Source organism: Tamandua tetradactyla, chromosome 20, assembly GCF_023851605.1.
Source record: "Tamandua tetradactyla isolate mTamTet1 chromosome 20, mTamTet1.pri, whole genome shotgun sequence".
NCBI classification, from domain to species: Eukaryota; Metazoa; Chordata; class Mammalia; order Pilosa; family Myrmecophagidae; genus Tamandua; species Tamandua tetradactyla.
Genome location: NC_135346.1, coordinates 22,857,217 through 22,876,970, shown reverse-complemented (window position 1 = coordinate 22,876,970; position 19,754 = coordinate 22,857,217). Strand labels below are relative to the sequence as shown.

General features: G+C 47.1%; 1 protein-coding gene and 1 long non-coding RNA gene across 4 annotated transcripts in view; one reads left to right on the top strand and one right to left on the bottom strand.

The window, feature by feature from the left end:
• Positions 1-19,754, bottom strand: part of LOC143663919 (uncharacterized) — a 458,967-nt gene that overhangs the window by 30,303 nt on the left and 408,910 nt on the right. Inside the window, exon 8 of one of the 2 annotated variants that reach the window (XR_013166227.1) lies at positions 10,117-10,244. The exons of the other annotated variant lie outside the window; for it this stretch is intronic. This is a non-coding gene — a long non-coding RNA (uncharacterized LOC143663919). The remainder of the gene's footprint in view (positions 1-10,116; positions 10,245-19,754) is intronic. 2 annotated transcript variants of the gene reach the window in all.
• Positions 1-19,754, top strand: part of FGF1 (fibroblast growth factor 1) — a 118,974-nt gene that overhangs the window by 16,479 nt on the left and 82,741 nt on the right. The gene's annotated exons all lie outside the window — the stretch shown is intronic.

The window sequence follows — 19,754 nt, the reverse complement described above, 5'->3', positions numbered from 1 at the left end:
GAGCATGGGCAAGGTTTGCAGGGTGTGAGGAAGCAGTGCAGCCAGGGTGGCTGGAATGCAGGGAGCAAGGAGGCAGGTCGGCGCCCCAGGGGCAGGTGGGGGCCGTGTTGAGGATTTCAGTCCTTAAGCTGAGAGCTTTGGAAAACCAAGAAAGGGGTGATCCTACGAGAGGGCAAACTCTCCTTTCAAAAACGGACCTTGGGACAGAGATGCTGATGCCATGGTTCAGCAATGAGTTGGCCCCGAATCAAGAATCTGGCTTCTTGTGCCCACACATCTGAGGGCAGCTGCCTCACCTGGAAGGAATGATGCTCCCCACGACTTGTATTCTATCCAGGGTCTTCCCAAAACAGAGTTTATTCCAGGACTCTGTAACGGCTCCACTGGGAAAGGTCCAACCAGGGACAATTCTCAGGCGGAGGCCAGTTTATTTAGCTGGCACAGCAGCAAGGCCAGGTTCATGCTGGGGCTGAATAGGCAGCCCCCTTCTGTGGCATCATTTGAAGGACACAGTAAAGCCTCATGAACATAGCCTTTCCCTTGCCAGCTTGTACTGTAACTGAAGTTTGCAGGAGCAGGCATGCATCCAGGAGGTTAATTATTCAGCAGGAACTGTGGAAAATGGCAACGATTCAAGCTATGAAGGGGAAAGGCAGGCAGGGAGGAAGCAGGAAGCCAGGCGGACGCCCTGAGGACACAGGGAATAAAGTGGGCAGAATCGGGTCTGTACAGGGGCAAGAGACTGCTAAAAGGAGTGCAGAAGACCTGAAGCCAAATTTTGCCTTATTCATGATTTCACACAAGAAGCCATAAGATGGGCCTGGGGTCAGAGAATTCCACCTGGCTGTTTGCCTACTCCCTGGCACCTGAGTCCCTGGGTCACCAAACACACCCACCATTCTCATTATTGGGAAACTTCTCACCAATACCAACTGTATAATCCATAAATATGAGTTCTAATGTAAAATCAAGTCCTGTGCCTTTGCTGCCCAACCTTGTCTGCCTCAGAAAGAATCTGCCTTTTCTTTGAGTAGAGAGACTGGATTTGGCTAAGCAAGAATGAGGTTTTGGGGGCAGGCCACGGTGGCTCAGCAGGCAGAGTTCTTGCCTGCCATGCCAGAGACCCAGGTTCAATTCCTGGTGCCTGCCCATGGGGCAAAAAAGAAAAAAAGAATGAAGTTTTGGGGTAGCGGCACATACTTTGGGGAAGAGAGGGGAGTTTTCAGGAAGAAGAAAAGTCAACCAGGATACATCTTAGGGAGCAAGATTTCCCCTGACTCTCACTCATCCTATATCTATCACTCACTGTAGCCCTGCTGGCCTCATTTCTGTTCCTCTGATGTTCCATACCTTTCCCTGCCTCTCAGACTTTGCAATTACTATTCCATCTGGCTGAAATTCTTTTCCTCTGGTTCTTCACAAGCCAGGCCTCTTTCATCCTTCAGGTCTTGTATTAGTTTCCTGTGGCTACTGCAACAAATTACAACAAACTTGGTGGCTTAAAACAACAGAAATTTATTCTCTCACAGTTCTGGAGGTCAGAAGTCTGAAGTCAGTATTGCTGGGCTGAAATCAAGGTGGTGACAGGGCTGGTTTCTTCTGGAGGCCTCAGGGGAGAATCTGTTCCTTGCCTTTTCCAGTTTCCAGTGGTTGCCAGCAGTCTTTGGCTTGCAGCTGCATCACTCCACTTTCTGCCTCTGTGGCACATTGCCTTCTCCAGTTCCATCGGTGTCAAAGCTCCCTTTGCCTCCATTTTATTATGATACCTGTGACTGCATTTAGGGCACACCCAGATAATCCAGGATAATCTCTCCATCTCAACACCCTTAATTTAATTACATCTGCAAAGGCGATTTTTCCATATAAGGAAACATTTATAGGTTCCAGGGATTGAGATATGAATATCTTCGGGTGGCCATTTTCAGCCACCACAGGCCTTACTTCTCATGTCAAAGCCTCAAAGAGTCTTCCCTATTATTCCCTATGTCACTTCTCTTTTCTTCCTGGCATGTATCCCAGTGTGAGGAATAAGCTAAAAAAAAAAAAAAAACCCCACCTCACTATTGCCTATCTTTCCCATTAGAATATAAGCCTCATACGGGCAAGACCTTGTCTGTCCTGTTCCCTGCCGTGTCTCCAATGCCTAGCCATATCGTAGGTGCTTAATAAATACTGGCTCAGTGAACAAATCGATCAATCATTAAATCTTGGGAGTTGGAGAAGCCAAGATTGAGGAGAGCAGTTGGACCTCCCGTCTCCTGCTGCTCCTCACTGCTCTGGAGAGAGCTGAGAAGCTGCATCTAGGGCCTCCAACCCTGACTTGGCAGGGCAGGCCCTCGCGGTGCCCAGGGCCCCATGCTGTGCATCAGCTGCTCTGCTTAGCCGACTTCGTCTCATCTCACTTTGGGATCCTGGAGGTATTTTTCATGCTTAGAGATGAATAACCGCTTTTGGCTGGTGGGCATCAGAGGCAAACAAGTGATGTCAGGCACCCAGGAGGGAGACACGGATCCAGCACATCCGGCCCTGGCACCCCTGCAGGCCGCCTGCCCCTTTCAAGCTGATGGAAATAGAGGAAGCGGTTTGCATTGATTAATCAATGTGTGCAAAGTGCCGCACCAATGCATTTGGGGACATAAACAGCTTCTACAAAATGAGAATCTTCTCATCCTTCCTCAGAATCCTCATCAGAATTTAGAACGAGCAGCTGGGGGAGAGCTGGCCAGGGGCTGCTGCAGTGTTGCCACTGGAGGCTACACAAGCAAGCTCCGCAGGGGCAGAGGGCACGTTTCTCTGGTCTGGGGTTCTGGGCAGAGAGCAAACTTCTCAGGAGTGGCTGCACTGCCCTTGCAGACAGGTGGTACTCAAGGTCCTGGGATGAAATAGTCCCATTTATGCCTTCCCTGGTTTTTTCATGTTTGAAGTGATAATGGGGGTGTTTCTAAAGGGTAGAGACACAAGCCTGCGTCAGAAGAAAATCTCCATTGCACTGGCCGCACAGAACTCACTTCCTTGAGCTGAGCTGCCCTAGTGTTGGAAGACATTCCCCACCGACTTGGCTGAGTGCGTCCATGCGTCAGGCACCAGGCCTGCAGGGCTCCCCCAGGCGGTGAGCGGGCCGAGCCCTGCCCTCATGGGCCTCTTCCTCTGGAGCCAGGTGGATATGAACAAGTCAACAAACAAACAAGACCATTTCTATCAGTATTTAGTTCTTTGAAGAGAAAAAAAAAGTGGGGATAGAGCGTGTTGCTGGGGGGGAGGACTTGTTTAGACTAGGGGTGAAGGAAGGAATCTCTGGGATGGTGACATCTGAGCTGAGGCAAGTAGTAGAAGAGAACAGCCGCACCCAGGCTAGGAGAAGAGGCTTCCTGACAGAGAGAACCACCCGGGCAAAGGCTCTGGGGCCCAGCTTAGCGGGGCGACATGCTGTAATGGAATTCCTGGGGGGTGGACACCTAGTTTCAAGCTTTCTCGGGTTAGGAATGCCATTGCTCTGGCTAGTCTTTGCTGAAGTAGAGCCCCAGATTCCTTGGAAAGACAGCCAGAAAACTGACTTGGCCGTCAGAACTTTTCTGATGGTTCTACATTCTGATCCTTGTCTCATTCCCCTTCCATCATTTCAGAGCAGCAGGGGATGCTGCTGGGGGATGTGTGAGGAGGAGGGCAGCCCAGTGGTTAAGAGCATGAACTCTGCAGTCAGATTGTCGAGGATTGAATTCTGGCTCTACAGCTGCATGACCTTGGGCAAGTCATGTAACTTCTCCATTTCTGTAAGATAGGGACAATAACTGCAACTATATCCTAGGGTTGCTGAGAGGAATATGTGAGCTGATACATGAGAGTCTGTAGTGAGTATAAGTGTGGTATCATTGAGAGTTGTTGCTATTTCACAGGGTTGGCATAAGAACTTAGTGAGAGAATACACGTAATATGTGCGGAGTGATTTAGTATACAACATACAACATGTAGTATCTGCTCAATAAAATATTATTAATATTACTGGCAAACTTTGCAATCTGGCTAAGGATTTTTGGAAGCATTTGAACTAAAACACTGGTCCTGGGACATGAAGTTCACCTGCTACACTGCTGTCCCCTTTCAGCTTTTTTGTTCCAAGGGAAGATTGTCCTCCTGTGCTTTGTCAGCAGTTAAAATCCTCATGCCAGGAACCTAGAACTAGCAAGAAAGCAATAGCCCCCTTTCAACAGCTTAAACTCAGGCAGACACAAGCTTCTTGCACAGCAGTGTTAAGGCTACAGGTGTTTCCAACGAATCATTAAAGAAGAGTGAACTACAGCAGACTCCTTCTGCTCAATTTGCTGAACAGGCTTTGGACTTCCCACCCATCCAGGGCACATGGGGTTCCTTAGCACATGGACTCCTCGAAAATTCTGCTCAACATCTCCTGGCCCTGAACTTTGAATTTAAATGGTTTGAAAACTGACTGCAGGGATTAAAGCCATGTCCTTTTGGAGGTTGTAAATAGCAAAGCCATTTTACATTTCAGCTCCCTGACACTGCCTGAGTTTGAATCCCAGCTCGGCCCCTCACTCCCTACGTGAACTTGCATAAGGAACTGGTCTTTGGATGCTTTAGTTTCCTCCTTTATAAAACAGGGATGGTAATAGCTCCTCTCTCATGGAGGTTAACTAGAAGTGGTGTATGACGCTCAAAACACAGCCATCTCGATACGTACTATTGCCTCCCCCTCCCTATAGCGGCAGATATGGTGATCAATGTTTTAGAGGTCTGCAAATATTCCTTTGCACCAGGTGACCATTAGCACATCATTTGGCTTCAGAAGCAGCACAGAGAGATGGATTCTGGGAGAGAGTCCAAGTCACAGCCCGGAGGGGGCAGGGATGCTAGCTGTCCCTGCACTCTGCTCAGCCCTGCCTCTCTCCCCAGGGGGCAGGCCCAGATGCTGATTTTTAGCTTGCTCTCTCCGGGTGTTGAGACCTCTCACTAAGGCCTGAAGATTGATGTCCTCCTCTAAAGGAGGTGGACCATTCCTGTCCCACTCTGACCTTCCCCACCTCCCACAGGCCTGGGAGTTTCAAACACAGCTGGTTCAGGGTGGAACCAGAGGCGTGCGGTGCAAGCAAGGGAGTTCGTTTCCAAGGTGAAGCTCAAGCTGTTTCTAGTGACCTATTGACCTGACCCTCCCGCCTTGCACTGCCCTAGAAATGAGCCAAGCGTTTGGAGGGCGGCTACACCTTGGGATGCCTGGCTGGAGCCCTACTGCGGTGGGAGGTTCGAATCCCACGCTGAGCTGGGTCCTGGGGGAGGTCAAAAGAGGGTGAGCCAAGGAGCGCTTCATCTCCTGCTGTGTTACCTCCGGTCTCTCCCTCTTCTTCCAACTGCTCCGGAGTCAGGGGAGGGCTGTGGAGGTCCCCGTTTCAGGAATTATAAAGGGTATCTCTTCAAAAATCAACTCACAGCAGTTCTCGTTCCAGGATGGAAGCATATCTTGAATTGGCTACTTTAAAGTCTTCCCATGCAGCAGATTAAGTGAAGGACCTTTGATGACTAATTAGGAGCCCTAAATTCGTCAGACTAGTACAGCCCCAAAGCCAAGGTCCCTTTCTCTTCCTGGCCAGTCCCACATCCTGCTGGACCTGTCTTAAGCGGCTTATGTTTCTCATTATCTTTTCCCATCCTCTTTAAAGGTTTCTTGCTCCACCCAGGGGTTTTATTTTTAAACTTTTACAGTAATACTAGGGCTAAGCAGGACACTGCCCACGTTCACAGGAAACTGGGCTGCCTGGAAAACGATTTCTCTTTTCAGGGACTTCCTTCTCCCCACCTTCTTCCCTTTTCACTTCACTGAGCACCTAATCCATAAAGGACACTGTCCTGGGGATACAACAATAAAAGGACAGGCATAGTCCCTGCCCTCGAGGAGTTTACATTCTAACGGAGCAGGGCCGTGGGGGGCAGATAGAGCATGTGCACGTATGCACACACACGCAGGGACCAAGGAAGCCAACAAGCAACACAGAATAAAAGGATTTATGAAAAGAGCTATGAAGGGAAATCAGAAGGCACTGAACCAAGGGATAAATTGGGTAAGGAGGGAAACTTCTCTAAGGAGGTGATGAAGAGGCGGTGACCAGAAGAATGAGGCAGTATCACACATGCAAAGGGTAGAGGTGAAGACTGTTCATTGTGGAGGGAAGAACACATGACAAGGCCCTGAAGTAGGCAAAAGCTCAGTGTGTTCTAGACTCTGAAGATGGCCAGGATACCTAAAGTATAGTGGACAAGAAGATGGTCAAGATGAGGCTGGAGAGGGGTGCAAGGTCCAGATTTTGCAGAGTCCTGTAGTCAGAGTTTGGGCTCTATTCTGAGTACAATGGGGAGACACTGGGGGATTAAAAGTAGGGGTGACATGAGATTATTGCAATTTTAAGATGTTCACTTGACTCCTGAGAATTGACTTCAGGAGGGGCAAGAGGGAAGGGAGGGACATGAGTTAGGAGGCCACGGAGTCACCCAGAAAAGAGATGATGTGACAGGCTGGAGTGGAGAAGTACCACAACTAGTAACAGCCTGACTCTTCCAGTAATTATTCTTCTACTGAATATTTCCTTCCCAAGATCTCATTGAACACTATCTCACAATCAAAAGACAGAGTAGAACATCAAGGCTAGAAGTCACAGAGTTGGTCAGAATAAGCAATAGAGGTTAGAGATCCCATTGCCTCTACCTAGTCATGTTAGCTGGCTCCAAAGACAATTAAGGAAAGACCTTTGTCCAACATTTGCCTTGCTTTGATTTCCACCAGAAATGAAGCGTGAAAAAGCAAGTTCAAATTTTTCAACCTGACTGAGTACTCTCCCTCTTTACCTGCAAAATTCAGAGGTGACTTTATGTACCTCAATGGTGATCATTGTTCTCCGAAGGTAATACAATTGTGTACGTGTGTGTATTTGAAGAAAGGAGCTGGACGACAATGCAGAAATTCTACCTAGAGTAATAATTATTCTAGCTATGATTTATTGTGTGCTTCAAGGTACTTTATTTGTATTAACTAATTTACTCCTCCAAAAAAAATGAGGTAGGTACCATTCTTAATCCTTTTCATTCATGATGGAGCTGAGGCTTAGTGAGAGAAGAGAAGAGATGTCCCATGGCTACAAGCGGCAGAGTCAGGGCCTGGAGGCTGGTCTGTCTTGGCTGGCAGAACCCCTAAGTACACACGAGGGCTTGGCTGCTGTCTTGTCAATAATTTGTTCTCTGTGTTTTAAAAGCTGCAAGGGAGGCTGGGCAACAGAGGCTCAGTGGCAGAGTTCTCGCCTGCCATGCCGGAGATCCGGGTTTGTTTCCCGGTGCCTGCCCATGTAAAAACAAAACAAAAAACAACTGCAAGGGAAAAGGCCTGAAGGAGGTCATCTAAAAGGTTAGCAGAGCAACGATATGAGTAAATTTATCTTCTTTTTGTTTTTACTTGTTTAATGTTTTGAATATACAGTGCTTGGTACATAGTGGATACTCAATAACTATTTGTTTAATGAAATTTTCAGTTGAGTGTGTATTGCTCTAAAAATCATTTTTTGGATTATTAATGTATTTCATTATAGGGCACATAATTAACACCAGAAAATGTGTATAAGAATATAAAACTGTACCCATAACCTCATCATCTGGAAATAATCACTATTAAAGTATTAATCATACTGATTTATACCTTTCAAGTTCTTTTCCTGTTTGTGTCTGTATCTGTGTCTTTATCCAACTATCATCTATTTTTCTATCACCTGTATCTATCTACCTATCTGTGCTGGTTTGAAAGGATGTATGTCCCCTAGAAAAGCCATGTTTTAATCTAAATCCCATTTCATAAAGGCAGAATAATCCCTATTCAATACCGTATGCTGGAAACTGTAATCAGATCATCTCCCTGGAGATGTGATTTAGTTAAGAGTGGTTGTTAAACTGGATTAGCTGGAGGTGTGTCTCCACCCATTTGGGTGGGTCTTGATTAGTTTCTGGAGTCTTATAAAGGAGGAAACATTTTGGAGAATGAAAGAGATTCAAGAGAGCAGAAAATGCTGTAGCACCACGAAGCAGAGAGTCCACGAGCCAGCGAACTCTGGAGATGAAGAAGGCAAATACCTCCCGGGAAGCTTCATGAAACAGAAAGCCAGGAGAGAAAGCTAGCAGATGATGCTGTGTTCGCCATGTGCCCTTCCAGATGAGAGAGAAACTCTGAACTTTCCAGATGAGAGGGAAACTTGAATCAAGGTATCTTTCCCTGGATGCCTTAGATTGGACATTTCTATAGACTTGCTTTAATCGGGATATCTTCTTGACCTTAGAACTGTAAACTGGCAACTTATTAAATTCTCCTTTTAAAAGCCATTCCATTTCTGGTATATTGCATTCCAGCAGCTAGCGAACTAGAACCCCCCATCCATCTAATCAAAATGGGATCATTCTGTATTTATAGGTTTTTATGTACTTTTTTTCACTTAACAATATATCATGAGTAGTCTCCATTCCATTTAATATTCTCCTAAACTACAATTTTTAATGGTAACAATGCATGCCTCCCTCTGTAACTTAATTAATCAGTCCCCTATAATTGGACATTTAGTTTGTGGTCACTATTATTAATATGCTATATTGAACATCCTTTGTTTGGGTTTGCTGAAGCTGCCAGAAGACAATATACCAGAAATGGGTTGGCTTTTAACAATGGGGATTCATTAAGTTACAAGTTACAATTCTAAGGCTATGGAAATGCCCAAATTAAGGCCTCAACAGGAGGAGACCTTCTCTGAAGAAGGCCACAGGCATCTGAGGCTCCTCTCTCACCTGGGAAGGCACATGATGACGTCTGCTGGTCCTTCTTTCCAAAACGTCTCTCACTCTGTGGGTCCTTGCTTGCTTCTCCCATGGTGTCCTTCACTTGGTTTCATATCTCTGCTCTCTGGACTCTGCATGTCTCTCTCTGCGATTTCTTTTATTCCCTTTATAGAGGACTGCAGTAACAGGATTAAGGCCCACCTTGAATGGGCTGGGCCACATCTCTTCATGGAAACAACCTAATCAAAAGTTCTCACCCAACACCAGTTCTGCCCCCACAGGAATGGATTAGAAGGACATGGCTTTTCTGGGGTACATAACAGTTTCACACCAGTACATCCTTCTTCAAAAACATTATGCAAAGGGTATGCATACGTTTTGGGTATTGTTAAATATTATGCATACTATTAAAGGAAAAAGCATTATATATTCAAATACAGAAGGAAGAAAGACACATATTTTATGAGCTTTTTAAAATATATATATATATAGGCCAAACTAGCATGTTTCTTATGTTTGACCTTCAGAATAACTTAAAGTTGAGGAGATGTAATTAAAAATGCTCCTCATTTCCCTAGTGCTGGTCATTACTCACCTCTCAAGTATGTTTTTTTGTGTAATTCCACCACAACTGGGGGTAGGTTAGGAGAAATCCCGGTTGTGGCTAAAATGTGGGCCCTGGGACAGACAATCCTACCCTTACCAGCTGTATAACCTCAGGCGAGTTAATTTTTCTGAGTCTCAGTTTCGGTATGGACAAATGGCACATCCCTGAGAGAGGATAATGAGACAGCACTGGTCATGAGGTCAGCTCCTGCCAGCTTTCTGCCTGGCATGGAACGAAGGCTCAGGAAATGGTTCTTACTATTATCATTATTTTATTGGAGGAAGCATTCCCTCACGAGGTCAGTGCTTTGGACAACTGCCTCCCAACCGACTCTGTGAGATTTAAGGAAAATGAATTTAAAAATCACTCAATGTACCCTCTGGCATCTATCCCTTTTTCCATCTTTTTTTTTTTTTGTCTCAAAGTTTGAAGTGTTAGAAACAATAGGCTCTTTTTTTTCCGTCCTGACCAAGAATCAAGTTTGTTGGGCTGGAGATATATTTATATTCTGTTGTTCACAGCTGTAAGGAGTGTAGCCTTCCTTTCTATTTGGCCAGCTGTATTTTATAACTGTCTAACCTAAAGTTTAAAAAAGAGTAAAAAAAACTTTTTTAAAGGCAGGACTGTCTACATCAATTCTAAATCACTCTCAGTTTTCTATAATAATAGAAAAAACTTGGGCCACAGAAGGAACTCACCTGACTCGTATCATACATTGTTCATGTGGTGTTCATTAACACAGACGTGCTACTGGCATGCAGTAGGTGCTCACTGAACTGCTATTGAATAAATTTCTTGAATACGTGTTTTCTTTACAAACAGAAAGCTGTTGAGATACAAAAAGGTATACTCGTTTAAACTAAATACTGCCAAAACCTATTCAGAGGGTCAAAAGAAGGTGACTGATGATTAAAATGAATAGATGCTTTTTGCGTTTGTAAGTCGAGCATTGAGAAAAGTTCTTCTCCTGGCTCTTGAAATATGTTTATGGTCCTGGTGGAATTGTGTAGGGATTTCTCCAAACCACAGTTATGGGGAGCACATGTGATAAAGCACTTCTGATGGCCAGGCCGAGTTTTTCCATTATTGTGTAACCATGGGAAATGTTCAGCAAAGTCTTGGCGTATGTCTAACATTGTATCGTCAATATTGAAATGACCCCAGAGAATCACAGACAACACATTCGACTGTGAGGCAACCAACATTGGGTCAAAATATTAATTGCAGAGCAAAGCCCTGAAGTCAAAGAGCTGTAATGTACCCTGTGATTTCCAAATAAACTATTGAAAGTGTCAGCAGTGCTATTATCTACTGATCTAGGTATTTTATTCTTAAATGCTTCTTCCTATGCTTTGCTGGTATTGAGTGGCTTCTTTATGTGAGAGACCATGCCATGGGAGATTCAAAGACAAAATGAATTCTCTGCTCTCATGTTGCTACAAGCGAGCAGGGGAGAGACAAGTCAACAATTGAGTAATGTATGTAACCTCTTAGACTCTTCAGATAATTGCTGGGCAGAAGCGAAGCGATGTGCTGTGACTGAGAAGGAAGGAAAGACTGGTTCATTCTTTCCTGGAGAGATCAGGAAACTGGAGGTGCCATTTGATGTAAGCTTTGAAGGACGAGCAAAGTTTTAATTAGCAGAAAGTGAAGGCGAAGGGCCTTCCAGCCTGGCAACAATTTGTGAAGGCTTGGAGGATGCACCTAACGCCCAAGAGGGACGAGGGAGCGGCTTAGACTGCTGGGATGGGGACAGACACAGTGGAAAGCAATATCAGGCCAGATTTAGGGTTATGTAAATGCTATACCATGGACTTTGAGCCTTCCTATCTGGGAAGCAGGAAACAAGGGAAAGTCTCTGAGCTGAGGGTTGGCGCAGGTCTCCTTTAGGAGACCACCCTTAGCGACAGTTTGAAGATGTGATTGGAACAGCAACTGCTGGGAGGCAGCTTCCCTTTTCCCTTCTGCTTAGCCTCTTTGTAACTGTGGATACCCGGGGCACACACCCACCCACCCCCACTCCACCCCATCCTCCGCGCTCCCCTGGAATGCAGTGATTCTGTACTTAGGGCTCATCCCTGGAACCTCCGTGGCTCCTGCTCCGAGGTAACCAACTGCAGCATTTAGTCTGGGAATGTGGGGTTTCCCCCAGGGTGGCTCTCTCTCCTCAAGCTTCAGGTTGTTCTCCCTGCAAGAGCTCATCTTTCCCCTCCCCTCGGCTCGCCTGCTTCTGCCTCACACGCTGGCTTCTCTCCAGAACTCCATTTCTCCACCTCCCAGAAAGTCAGCTGCATGTGGGTAACTCTCCCTCACCTCCCGTGACACACGCCCATGGGGAGCTCTGCTGACGGGCTCCTCCCGGCAGGTCTGTTCTCTCAGTTAACCGCCTCTCCTTTAGTTCCCCCAGTTCCTCGGAGTCGATTGCCGAATCCCCTTCATTCTCCTCCCCAAAAGACTCAGAGCCATCCTCTCCCCCTCCTCTCAGGGCTCAAGTTTAGGCTGTCTTGCCTACTTCAATTCAGCAACTACTTGAGCACAAGGGGTTGGGCTGGGGGCACCAGCGTGGGAAAGAAGCACACAGCCTGTCCCTGCGGAGCAGCAGTCTGGCGGAGGAGACAGGCAGAAGAGAGATGAACTTTTTGAGATAGAAGCACAGGGCGCTGGGCCCCTCCAGCTCAGCTCTGCCTCTGCCCACTCTCCCCACTCACCAAGACTTTCCTATCAAAGGTTACTGGAAGCATCTCCCAAATTTCCTTCTTGAACATCTCTACGGGTCCCCCGCTGCTTACAGATAAAAGCCAAAACTCTTCAGAGTGGTATCACTCCATGATCTGACTCCAAGCTGGCTTAGCAGATGGCCCCTGGAGCGCACCCCTGCCGACCCCTCTGCTCGGGGGCGTCAGCCCACACATGGCGGGGGGCAGTGTGTGTGGGGGGAGATGCTCTCGAACTGTCCATCCCAGGGCCTTTGTTCAAGCTCTTCCTTTGTTCCACGCCCACACGTGTGGCGTCCGTCCATCCTCGCCAAGAGGCCACATCTGCCCTGGGTCCGGCCCCTTGCTGCTCCCCACCCCCGCCTCTGGCACCCCCATCCAGCACTCATCACAGTCTGTCGCGTTATTTACTGTTCTGCTTCTCACCCTATGCCAAGGACAGGAAGTTGTTGTTCTGAATAATCCCAACAGCAAATGTAATAGCTAAATGACAGTTTGCTTTCTACGTGCTGGGCGCCGTGCGAAGTGCTTTCCTCGCATTATCTCATTACACCCTTGGAACTAACAATGGGCGGAGGTACTGTCCCTGGCCTCGCATGACAGATGGGGTAACTGACTCAAATCCAGGAGGCCCGACTTCAGAGTCACCACCCCTCACCTTCCCCTGCCTGGTCAGGGTCCCCAGGCATTGTAAGCCCTTCACAGGGACGCCCCCCCAAGCACGTGGGGACAGTGACGCCCAGGGAAGGTTCCTCAAGGCTACCTGCAAATCACAATCACCGAGAGACAACAAATGCAAGAACTCTGGTGGCTGTCTCTTCTTCTACACTTATTAACTAAGAAATAGAGGATGGTTCTCAAAGGAAAACTGAACACGTTTGGCTGATTCCGTGGCAGAGGCTGAGATGGCCGTGCGCTGAATCTGAACAGCTATAATCTGGTGTGGCCCTGACTGACAGCCCCGTTGAACCAAGGACCCAAAGCAGAGAACTTTCTTCTTATCCAGTCACCACTGTCTCTGCCTGAGCCTGAGGGGTGATATTTAAGGTGGGAGGGGAGGCTACCCTGTCCCTCCCTCACTGGACTGGACCTGCCCCTTTCCCTTAATTGGGGAGTGGAGTGGAGGCCAGATCCTCCCCCATAGGCCTGCCTTTGTGGGAGCAGCAGCGGACGGACAGTGGGGGTGGGGACTTGGGGGGGTGCGGGACAGATAGGGGGCGGGGGCAGATGGGGGACTTGCGGGGATGGCCTGGCTGCCTGCGCAGGACCTCAGGGGCATGACAAGTCGGTGGGAACCGGGCCAGAGGGGACAGCTGAGATGGGAAGGCTGGGAAAGGAAAGCGATGGTTGTCCACAGGCCAGCCAGGGCACTTCCTCCACTCCTTTCCGGGACACGAGCAGGAGGGTGTGTGCAAGAGGCGGAGCCAGGCATGGGGCCCCAGCTTTCCCAGCCTGGTGGCATCTTTTGGAGCCCCCCAAAAGGACCGAAAGCATCTGTAGCGCGGGGCCTCTGGATAGAGGGAAAACCAGCCCCTCCTGCTTCCCCTTTGCCTCTCCCCACCCGCCTGTGAGGGAGCAGAAGGCCCGTGGCCTCTCCTTGCTTCATTTCTTCACTGGATTCGAGCTTGGCCTGTCCTGAGGTCGTGCAGACATCTTTTCACCCTCTGTCTTTCATATCCTTATTTAACTGGGAATCTGCCAGAGGACATACCAGGCGGGCAGATGAACAGAGATAAATGAGCAAACGCTGGGAATTTTGTCTTAACACACTGTTTTGCAGCCTCTCTGAGACAAAGTTGCCACGCTGCTGTTGGGTTTCGGGAAATCTTACACCCCTTCTTGGCCAGTGCATCACACTATGTCCTTAAAATCTTTAAGAGAGCAGTTTTGAGACCTTATTGACTTGCTCCTTAGGCCACTGAAGTTATTCTGTTTAATGACAGAAACCTGAGGAAAGTCCTGTTCCAGGGGGCGTCCTCGGGGTCCATGACGCTGTCTCAGATCCAACTCTCGATGGCAGGACCGGGAGGCTGAGTGTGTGGACACATTCCTTTCAGCAAAGCCTGAGCTTCTTACCAAATCCCGTGCCAGAGCGGCTCATGCCGCCATGGCAGTCAAAGCTGCAGACAGAAGTGTGGGTTTTTCTGATCCTGGGTTTTGATGTGACGAGGCAGGCCATTTATAAAAGATGGAGCAAGCAAGGGTCCCACCCCAACAGAGAAGTGTTTGCCAGGAAGCCAACCAGAGGAAAAGTCATTCATTTCATCTTTAGCATCCATGAAAGGCTGAGAAAGATTAGGGATCACAAAAAGAATCAGCAAACCCTGTGTATCTGTGAGTCTCTCCTGTCTCCCCAGAGAAGAAGTGCATCAGTTCTGCTTGGAGAGGAGGGTTGTGCCATACTCTTAGGACCACTGGAGAACTTTGGAGTGGAAAGACCCCGGGTGTGGGAATTATTAATGTTCTAAACATAGAGTCTTACTGATTTTGATAAATAAGACTTGTTGAGTAGAGGTGAAATGCTTTGAGAAAAATATGCTGTTTCTATTTAGGTCACTGGGTTTTCAGGGAATTCCAAAAAGGACAGGGGCAGATGGATGGATGAAGCAAGCAAGGGCATCAAGAGGAGACAGGAAGACGAAGAGACAGAGAGGAGCGATGTTGGGGGGAGGTCTTGAGTCATTAGTTGTTTGAGGAAACCCCAGCCAGGATCTGTGTTGGCCTTTTCCAAGGAGGAGCTTGCCAGTCCGCCTTCCAAGGTAAACAGTTCCTGAAGTAGTGTGTCCAGGAGGGGCCAAAGCCAATGGGGGCGGGGGCAGAGGGAAGTAGAAACCAGGCTCAGAAAGGAAGGTGGCATGGCAGGAGGGCTGGCAGGGATGAGGTGCGAGGTGCGGCGGGCAGCTGGGGCCGAGGGTGGCAGCACAGATGATGGGAGGGCCTGGGTGCCAGCACCGGGCCAGAGGGCTGGTGAGCTTCTGAGGTCCCTTTCCACTGAGAGCCCAAGATGGGTGTTTTGTGGCGGGGCCCCTGAGGTATCTCAGGAATAATATCAATAATAGCAATATTTTTTATATAATATATAATTATATAGTATTATAGAATGTAATATTATTTGATACTTTAAATTATCATTATCACTATTATTATTTGATGTTTACACAATGTGCTAAGCACCTGACATAACTGCGTCCCATTTTATCTTCACACTGATCTTGGGCGTGCAGGGAATACTTAGAGGAGAGGACACTGAGGCTGGGAGAGGTGAAGACTCCTAGCCCAGGTTTCCTGGCAAACAGCAGCAGAGTCAAGGCTTGGATTCAGCTGGGCTGTCTCTTATCTACCAGGGAAAAGGCGCAACCCTCCTCGCAGGAAGAAGGAAACCCCTCAATCCCATTATGCCATGGATCAGACACAGGTAGAACCATCACAAAACATCCCAATTGCTACTTCCTGATATCTACCTCTATATTTTACCAAATCTAAGATACCACCAAACATAAGATGCATCACTGTTTTATGAACCACTAAGACAAAAAGGATTTACATCCTGATTTCAGAGATGTTGAAATATGGAAAAAAAAAGAAGGGGGGCATCATAGGCCTGACGAAATATTTTAAGTGCCACTTGCTATGCTAGGAGCTTTGCCCCTACCATCTCATTTCATCCCAACAACGCAGAGCTTAGAGCAGTGGCGTCTGTGCCCACGGTTGGTCACATAGAGCTAAAAGCAGAGCCTCGAGCTGTGCTCGGCCACTTCCTGTGCCCAAATTCCTGCCCTTAACCATTAAACCACACTGCTCCTAAAGGAAGTAGGCCGTCTCTACCATGTGTTCCTTCTGCTGGGCAGTCAGCTGGACAAACTGAGAAAACGCAGTGGGGGACCTAACTTCAAAAAGAAAGAAGACCTTGCTTCACTCCTCCTGGCTGGGCTCATCTGCCCTGGCTCACTCTGAGTCTTGAGCTCCCCCTGGACACGGGATGTGTCCTCTGCTTGCAAGGTCAGGTGACCCTTTCAGAGAGATCTTGGCAGCTCTGGCCATTCCTTTTCTAGTCCATATGCCTCCTCCGTCCAAGGTCCTTCTCTGACCCATCTCTCCCTCTTCCTGAACTCCACTTGTGACTTGTGCCAGATTTTGCAACATCATTCTTGACCTTGAACTTTATTCTCCCCACGTCTTCCTTGCCTGCTCCCATCTCTCCAAATGTCTCTACTCTCCAGCCTCAGAGCCTTATTCATGTCTTAATCACCTTCTAACCCTGTTTCACACCTCCCTCTCTTTACGGGTTTTCTAGAATCCCTGCATGTTAGGGTGAACATTTGGGGTGAGGGAAAGGGAAAACGAGGGGGTGTATGTATGCATGAAAAGGACTCAACTGGAAGAGTTCCCTTGCTTTCATTTTTGACCCCGAGACTCCCCACCCTCCACAGTGGGCTGTGTATCTACAAACCAGCTTCCTGTTCCTAACTTGTGTCATCATCGGATAGCTTCTTACCCTCTGTTTTGACCTCTTAGCGATCCTTCCCATAATTTTCCATAGTGAAGAAGGCAGTTGTACTCTAATTAAATCTTCTCCATCTCTTTGAAACCCCCTCGTTCCCTCCCCTCCCAGCCGCTGAGTCACTCTTCCCCTTCACATCTCTTCCCAAAGACTTCCCTGAAACTGGAAAGGCTGATACTTGGTGTTTCCCCCTTTCCTGATCTTACTCCCCAATTCACCAGAAAATTAAAATCAGACAACTCGGAAGTGCCCTGTAACTTGTAAAATCGTAATATCAGAAAATGCCCATTTTCTTTTTCTCTGATTAATCTTCTCACAAATCCTCAAAAGAACGCTTCTCTCCTTTTTCTAGTATGAATGTCTCAACTCAGCCTAGCTTCCCCACAAGGTACCACTAAGGAGAACCTAAAAACATTTCCAATTCCAATATATGCAAACTTTTATTGAGTGTTATATATATTATTTGTCTTCAGTGTTTGATCAAAGTTGCTGGATATGGGTTTCCTTTGCTCTAAGTTTCTCCAGGCAGAGGCATTCCTACCTCATTCATTCACTCCACTCACTGAGTAGGCTACAGTAAATATTTGCTGAATGACTAGTAGTCATTGCTGCTACATAACATTAAGTTCCTTGAAGAAGTCCATTCATTCAATACATATTTATTGAGTCCTCACTATGTGTCATACTCAATGTCAAGTACTAAAGTTATAAGAGGAATAAAACAAAATCCCCTGCCCTCTTGGAGCTTAGTTTTTAATGGAAAAATTACCATTTAAAAAACATCAAATCAGTATCTACCCACCTAATATTAGACTGTAATATTAGGTGGGTTGGAGAAAGTCTTGAAATTACAGAAAATTGAATTCATATTTATTCTAGGGCAGCTAAGAAATTGGGAGAGAGTCAATTAGAGAATGAGATGACAGCATTTTAAACAGCTTTATTAACATATAATTAATATAGGATACAAATCAACCATTTAAAATGTAAAATCCAATGTTTTTAAGCATGCTCACAGAGCTGTGCAACCAACATCACTATCTGATTTTAGAACAGTGTCATCATCCCCCCAGAAAACCCCAAACCCATTAGCAGTCATTCCCATTCCCTGCTCCCCCCAGGCCCTGGCAGCCTCTAAGTTACTTTCTGTCTCTGTGGATGTGCCTATTCTGGACATTTCCTATCAATGGATTCATACAATAGGCGGCCTTTTGTGTCTAACTTCTTTCATTCAGTATTATGTCTTCAAAGTTCATCAAGGAGCATGTATCAGTACTTCGTTTCTTTTTCCACTGAACACTATTCCATTGTAAAGATACACCACATTCTGACTATTCATTCATCAGTTGACGAACATTTGGATTGTTTCCACTTCTGGGCTATTCCAAATAATGATGCTATGAGCATTCATATATAAGATTTTATATGAATGCATTTTCAGTTCTCTTGGGTATATACCTATGAGTGAAACTGTTGTATCAAAGAGTAAATCTATGATTAATGTTTGAGGAACTGCTGGACTGTTTTCCAAAGGAGCTGCATCATTTTACATTCCTATCAGCAGTAGATTAGTGTTCCAGTTTCCCCGAATTCTTGTCAACACTTGTTATTGTCCATCTTTTTTATTTTAGCCATCCCACTGGGTGTGAAGTAGTATCTGGTTGTAGTTTTGGTTTGTATTACCCTGATGGCTAATGATATTGAGCGTCTTTTCATATGCAGATGAGAATATTTGCATTATATTTGTGAGGCAGCTTACAAATTTGGTTCCCTGCGAAGTAACTGCATGTCATACGTACTCAGTAACATTTGTTGAATGAACATAACCAAGAATGGGACAAAGAAAAGTTCCTTGTAGGATGTTGTTTCCATTAATCATGGCCCACCTACAAGTGGAATGGCTGTATCAGGGATATAATATTTTGCAAAAATATGAAGTAGTATGTTTTCACTCCTCTCATTCCATGCCACTGCCTTTAAACCATGGAACCTCCCTTCTCAGAGGCTGGGCCAGGAGGCCTGTTGCCCAGAGCCTGAAAGGGAGGGCAGAACTGAGAATAAGGAGGACAGTAGGCTCATCCGCCAAGAGCCATGGAGAGAAAGATTTGTGAAATCACTTCAGTTCCCATCTAACATATTGAGGGCTAGAGTGGGAGACAGATTGTGGCACTTCTACATTAGGGGGACGCCCCGTCTGCCTCTGGGGATTATCCACGTAGATGGGGTTGGAAAGAGGATAAGACATGCGTGTGTGTGTGTGTGTGTGTGTGTGTGTGTGTGTGTATATGTGTGTGTGTGCATGCGCACAAGCCTTTGGCTTTAGAAACATTGATGAGTTGAAGGGAGCACTGAGGACACGCCAACCCTGCAATGTGGAGAGGCCTGGAGAGTTGAGAGGGAGGGTGGAAACGATCAGATGTAATTTGCTCTCCCATTGCCTACTCTTTTTGGTGGTGCAGATGCTAGATGAGAGCCAGAGACCATCGTGGGGTGACCCTGAAGTGGGGCCAAGGGCAGATCTCCTGGGCAGGGAGGCAGAGATCCAGACAGGCCCACGGCCAGCAAGAGCCGGTCAGCCAAGGAGCTGCCCTGGACCCAGACTGAGTCAAGAGAGACCAGCAGCCCCAACTTGAGCTGTCAAGGCAGCTGGGTGGGCAGGAAAAGGGCTCCATGCCGGAGACCAGAGGGGTTGCAGAGGGCCCTGTGCCAACTCTTTCCTTCCAATGAGACGTTGAGGAGCCCCCCCACCCCCTCACAGCTCACTGCCACTCTGGTGAAGAGCCAGGGAGGGTGATGTGGGATGGCGTGTGAGCCAACAGAACTGTTTACATTCCTATACTGGATGAGAGCGAAGCTGCTGTTTTTTTGGTGTTTTTTTTTTTGCTACCTAAGAGGTGAGGTCTTGTGAGGAAGCCCAGATGACAAATTCAGGGAAACTCAAACACATTGCACGAGAACGGTGACCTGGCCACATGGTTCTGTTAACAGCGAGTTAGCTCAGCAAGAGACCAGTCAAAAACAGGTTTGGTAAGATCAGGGACACGGGTTCGATTCTGATCTAAGCCTCACACGGTGGGCTGGGTTTTTGCTGCTCTGGAGTCAATGAGACTCTGGGCAAGAG